Source organism: Amblyomma mixtum, chromosome 9 (assembly GCF_055824585.1).
Source record: "Amblyomma mixtum isolate Tamu chromosome 9, ASM5582458v1, whole genome shotgun sequence".
Classification (NCBI taxonomy): domain Eukaryota; kingdom Metazoa; phylum Arthropoda; class Arachnida; order Ixodida; family Ixodidae; genus Amblyomma; species Amblyomma mixtum.
Window position 1 is genome coordinate 54,855,190 of NC_143020.1, and position 6,712 is coordinate 54,861,901.

Here is a 6,712-nt window from a genome sequence, read left to right on the forward strand (position 1 = left end):
TTTTAAACTCCGCGGGCTTTCGTTTTTCCCGAATAAAAACGACCACGCTAAGTCTATCTCGTTGCAAGTGCCTGGGTTGAAAATATTTGAGGAGCTCGACAACTTTCCAATTGACGCCTGGACGTTTCAAGCTATATTTAAAAAGTTAATAAATTTATCTCCACTAATTATTCAAGTTGGTCGAGCAAAAAAATGATACTGTAACTTTAGATAAACCCTAACAAAATCCATGCAATTTCTTAAGAACGCTTAGGTTTTTTGCAAATCTTGGTCCAAGTTAGTTGGGACACCCTGTATGTGCCGCTTTATCATGTATCCTATGTAGGGAATCATGGCGCCCATACTGCGGCGATGAAGGGTTTGTTTCTCCGTGTTATTTGCTTATCACTTGACGACAATTTTTTTTTTCTACGCAAGCGCCACGAAGACGCCCCAGAATGGTGATATTTCATTATTCAAAGGAAACCTATAGGCTGATAGGCTGCAGTATATTGAAAATAAGGAAGTAATTACTCATTCGCGGCAACCAAACAAGTCATGAGGCTAGAGGGAAAAGCTGTACCGCTCTCACGGAGACTTCACTTTTGGAGAATTATTTATCCCGGCCCCGAGGACGTGCCCTGACCTAGGAGCGCCCAGGCTTTAGCTGCTCCCTTATTTCAATTATGCTTAACCTTTGGGGTCTCCCTAAAGATACTGAATTAAGATTTCACCTGCCATCTGCTAGGCGTCTGGGTTTGCTTACTTCAATAAAGAACAAAAAATTACCGTCGATTTGCGTAGTTAGAACAAGTGTGAACTGCATGCCCTAACACTTCGAATCTAAATTCGGTTCCGCTGTTCTGATTAATTGTTTACTGATGGAAGTTGTTCGGACAGCGATAATGGATATGGCCATACATGCGGAATCTGTCAGTCTCTATATTCATAGATCCCTGGAGCCCTCATACAACTCCTGGCGCAGTGGTGCAATGGTCGTTGGGGCTTGTGAGACCAATGTTACTCTTCCTGAGCACCCTCACGCAACGATTTGTTAATTGAACTGCCACCTTGCCACGGTGGACAATTTGGATGGGGGTATATATATTATGCACCTGAAGATGTTGCCCACAACCCGATCACAGGTGGGAGGCTGCCATCTGACAGAAGCACTCTTCAGGTAAACGAAGGAACAAACGAAGGAACAAACGAAGGAACAAACGAACGAACGAACGAACGAATGAACGAACGAACCAAAGAACGAACGAACGAACGAACGAACGAACGAACGAACGAACGAACGAACGAACGAACGAACGAACATACGAACATACCAACCTACGAACAAACTAACAAAAAATAAACAATCAGATATCGGTGCAATGCGGGAAATGGTTACAACTGCTAGCGCGTTACAACCGCTCTCGGGTTCGACCCCACAAAAGGATGAATTTTTTTCAGCCAAAATGTCTTTTATAAACGAGCTATAATATTCTTGTGAGGCGCTAGGCCTCAGCTTAGGTGTACCCTAAAGACCAAATACTCCCGCGCGAAGCACTTTATACTCTACTAAAGATTGTTGTGGGCGTTTCCATTCTCGAGAAAGATTCGCTGGTAGCCTTAAATTTAGCGGTGCCGTGGACGTGTGAGCATTTGTAACCCGACGACCGCCGAGAGCATTTGCTTCTGTCTATAACACCTAGTTGTTTTTGCGCCGCCGCGGTGGCTCAGTGGCTATGGTGCTCGGCTGCTGGCCCGAAAGACGCGGGTTCGATCCCGGCCGCGGCGGCTGAATTTCTTTGGAGGAGAAATTCGAGGCCCGTGTACTGCGCGATGTCAGTGCACGTTAAAGAACGCCAGGTGGTCGAAATTTCCGGAGCCCTCCACTACGGCGTCTCTCATAGCCTTAGTCGCTTTGGGACGTTAAACCCCACAAACGAACCTAGTTGTTTTTGCTTTGTTTAGCAGGACTTAGCCCACCAAACAGCTCACTTTAGTTTTGCGCCCGCATACTTTTGTGTTTGCAGTGCCCAGGTGACACTACAAGTGCTCACTGTACGCTTAGTAACTGTAACCGTGAGCCGCTTCTGTCTCGAAATCGTGAGTGGACAATCACGAATGATCAAAGGTTCGCGTTTCACCGATAAGATTACTTGTCTAGGTTCTCTGTAACTGTATAGCTGCAAACTTTCCTTCGCAGCCGTATGACTGCGCTTGGGTGAGTGCTTATGAGATTACTCCCTCATTATAAACCTACTCCACCTTGCGAGATTTCCCTTAACATTGGCAAAAAACTGAAATGCTGACCTCGTGGAAAATAACGTAATGCAGTTTGACCTATCAAGGCCAACCAATCTTACGGTATCGCAACGTCATTGGTAGTTGGTTTATATAAAATCGACAGGTCGGAGTTCCACATGGCCAAGCCTATGGTGATAAAAAAGGTCGGCTACAGTGTAGCTGTCCTGAAGGGAATGGGAGGGAACGCCGACGGCAGAGAGATGTTTAATGCTGCTCAAACTTTTGAGGTCTTTCCACTCTGTGACATCAACGGCGCAAACATTTCCCCACAGGTGTTTGATGGCACCATGGTAGTGAGCATCAAGGACCACAGACGTCACTCGCCTGTTGACGTGATTCAGAGAGTCAGTGGGAGTCCCTGGCACAAGCAGGAGTGTGTGACGGGGTGACCTCAATCGCTCCGTGGTCGTCGTGGACGTACTCGACTTGCACGAATCTTCTCTCCTGCGCACTGCTCACTCGGCCTTCTTATTCATGACTCGGATGAACCCGCTGTCAGTCGGCGCTGACTACATACAGCAGTAGGTTCGGTCTGCTTGCTTGACTCATGTTGTTGATCGAACCCGTTTCTCTGCTACCCATCGAATTCCATAGAAGTCCCACCAGCCTCCACATGTACCGCAGTAACTAAAAGGGAAGCGATGCGGCGGTGAATATGCCAGAAACTAGAAACATTGTCCAGAGAGGCGTAAAGAGAGGGTTTTGATATCTAACATCTTCCTCGTTTACTTCCAGACTAATAATGTTGGTTAGCTAACGCGCTGCTAGATACGTTCAGAATGCGGTCTTGCGTGTGTGGCCGCCCTAGCGACAGACAGCAGCAGTTTATTATAGGCGCGCTGTGGAGCAATTTCAGCATTGCCAAGGCAATGAAGCTTCTCTATAGGAATCCCTCCGGGCATACCGACACAAATATGAAGTAAAGCCTACGGCGTCGCAGGTACGTCGCATTAGTGGTTATGTGGGGTTTTATGAATACATTTACTTCTCTGAATGCGCTGTTGACAGACGTGCCGAGTAGTCTGCAGAGTGCAGGCGTGCAGTGAGCAGCCGTACCGAGCCCTCGGGCGCAGGTGTCGTCAACCCGCCCATGCACTTCCGACAGCGTGCGTGGTATGCACAGCCGGCCAATTTTTAACAGCAGTAGCAAGCCAGTGTCGACAGGCCGATAAATGCGCCAGTCCCTTTTCGCGGCACGGATGCATCGGTCGGTCGATGCCCGTGTGCTGTCGTTAAATAAATGGCCGTTTATTAAAGGCGTTTCTTTGGCTCAGTCACTCTTTTTCCACTTGATTCATCGGTTCCCTCGGTGTTTGGGTTCACGTGCTCACACACAGTGCGGTTTTCACCATAAGTTCTGTAGAATATAGTATTCAGCTTAGTGGCAGGTATGAATGATTGTGGCAGCGAAGAAGAAACTAATAACACATAAAAAATATTGCATGAACTTCCTTGGTTCTCAAGTCTCAATTTATAGCCAAGAGCAGGGATGTAGTACCACGCGAAGCTTTGATAGTGGTGGCGATACGTGCATCAGTATCACTTCCTTCGCTTTTATCGGGGAAGAAAATCTGATCACTGCGCCGGTTTTATGCGAGGTGAGGGCGTTTGTTCCTGATCGAAAGCTTAAAACATCGCTCCGTCTTTGAACAGATCGTATTACGTGGTCTTTTGCTACCCCCCTCGCCTATTTTGCCCGCGTTTTCGCTTCAATGCCTTCGGTTAGGTTTTTTGTTCTTGCTTAATTTCCCCGATGGAGTAGTCAGGTGTTATATCTATTTACTGTCTGATGCGACAACAGCTGATATCTGGCCGTGAACCCCACCACCCCGTCCCGCTTTCTGCCTACCGTATTTATTCTCGAAATGAAGGCACTGTTTTCCCCTAAAAAACAACCCTGATAATGAAAGGGGGGGGGGGGGGAGCCAAAAAGTAGGCTTGTGAAATACATACGTAATCACGTATGACATGCTTGGTAAAGAAACGAAAGCACAACTTTCGGCAGAGCTTTCATGTTCGAGAATTGGAAAGACATGTTCAACGACGGATAAAAATATATCAATTCAGCAACGCCGACCAGGGGTGCTTGATAAAATTTTCGCTTTCTCTGTGCTAGATAGCGTTTCGATTGTAATGGTCCACACATAAATGGTTGCTCTTCATATTTCATAGGTACAGGAAAGGCCTTATGTGAAGCACACAATCATGCAGTGTTATATTACTAATTTACTTTTCCTTTCACCAAAAAGCAGCTCTGAAAATTGAGAGGAGGGGGGGAGGGGGGGGCGACCGAAAGTAAGCTGGTGAGATGAGATGCATACGTAATCCAGTATAACATGAGTCGTAAATAAAATAAAAACAGCCGACAGAGCTTGCATATTCGAGAACATATGTAGAAAACACGTACATAGGAAGTTCAATGCAGGTATTCAGCGACGGATAAACACATTTCAGCTGAGCAACTCCGATCAGGGATGCTGGATAGAAGTTTCTCTTTCTCTTTGCTAGGCAGCGTCGCACTCGTAATGCTTCAAACATAAATGACTTCGCTTCATGTTTCCTAGACGGAGGAAAGCACTTTGCCAAGCACGGTTGCATCATTATTTTTAGCCTGACTACGCCCACTGCAGAGCCTCTCCCATGTCTCTACACTTAACCCCGTCCTTTGCAAGTTGCGACCACCGTATCCCCGCAAACTCCTTAATCTCATCCGCCCACCTAACTTCCTGCCGCCCCCTGCTACGTTTGCCTTACCTTGGAATCCAGTCTGTCAACCTTTAAGGACCAACGGATATCTTGCCTTCGCATTACGTGCACTGCCCCAGCCCATTTCTTCTTCTTGATTTCAACTAGCATGTCTTTAACCCGCGTTGGTTCCCTTACCCACTCCGCCCGCTTCCGATCTGTTAACGTTACACCCATCATTTTTCTTTCCATAGCTCGCTGCGTTGTCCTTAACTTAAGCTGAACCCTGTTTGTTAGCCTCCACGTTTCTGCCCCATAGGTGAGTACGGGTAGGATACAACTGTAGTATACTTTTCTCTTGAGGGATATTGGTAAACTGACATTCATGATCTAAGAGACCCTGCCATATGCGCTCCACCCGGTTCTTATCCTTTCTAGAATGGTTGCATGCAGCGTTATGTTTCTAAATCGGCGTCGATTTAGATAGGCACAGGCGGCGCCGACCACACCAGCGCTTGAAGTATTCCCAAATTGGAGAAGCGACGAGCGTAGTGCGACGTATTCCGCATAGGTGTAATTGTATAAAGTGCGCGGGAGGACATCCCTTTGCATGTAATCAGATGACTTGAAGAACTGTCCGAAAAGATCTCTTGTGCCAAAGAACGAAAGCCTGTTGATAAAGGCCACAAGTATGCTGTTTGTATATTCGGAAGATGTCGAAAGTATCGCGTTGATACGCAGTAAAATTACTTCCTGACAACAGGGTTTTCTCACGTTTCCCTTTGCGGACACGAGATGCTGATGCAATGTTCAGTGCTGAACATCTTGTTTCACTAGCTATGATGCCAAAAGTTATTTTCAGATTTCCAGGTAGCATGCAATGCTTACAAGCTGTATACAAGTTTGTAGTTTATCTAAATTCAATGGTAGAGTTTAGTGACGAAAGGGATATGTTGCTGCGTGTTCAATAGTTTGTGAGCCGGGGGGGGGGGGGGGGTGATCGTGAAACACAAGGTACAGCAGTCCTCTGACGCACGGGAAGCAGATCGACAACCGGGTTGAGAGGAAAGGATTGGATGCTGTGAGTCACGCGCTAGAGTTCCACTAATTGAAAGTTATGGATCATCAATGGCAGTTTACCAATATCCCCCAAGCGATAAGTCTACAACAGCTGTATATTACCGGTACTCACCTACAGGGCAGAAACGTGGAAGCTAACGAAAAGAGTTCAGCTTACGTTAAGAACAACGTAGCGAGCCATGGAAAGAAAATTATAGGTGTAACGTTAAGTGACCGGAAGCGGGCAGAGTGCGTGAGGGAACAAACGCGGGTTAATGACATGCTAGACAGCATCAAGAGGAAGAAGTGGGGTTGGGCAGGGCATGTAATGCGAAGGCAAGATAACCGCTGGTCCTTATGGGTAACGGAGTGGATTAGAAGAGAAGGCAAGCGTAGCAGGGGGCGGCAGGAAGTTAGGTGGGCGGATGAGATTAAAACGTTTGTGCGGAGACGGTGGCCGCTGCTTGCAAAGGACGGGGTTAATTGGAGAGACATGGGAGAGGCCTTTGCCCTGCAGTGGGCGTAGTCAGGTTGATGGTGATGATGATGATGATGATGATGAGAGAGATGGCAGCTTTGGGGTTGTGCTAGGCGGGTGACCTTTGTCAGCAGAAAAAGTAATTGCATCCATTGTTTTCTTGTTTTCTTGATGTTGATTTCTTTTTTAATTTTTTTATTTAAAGATATG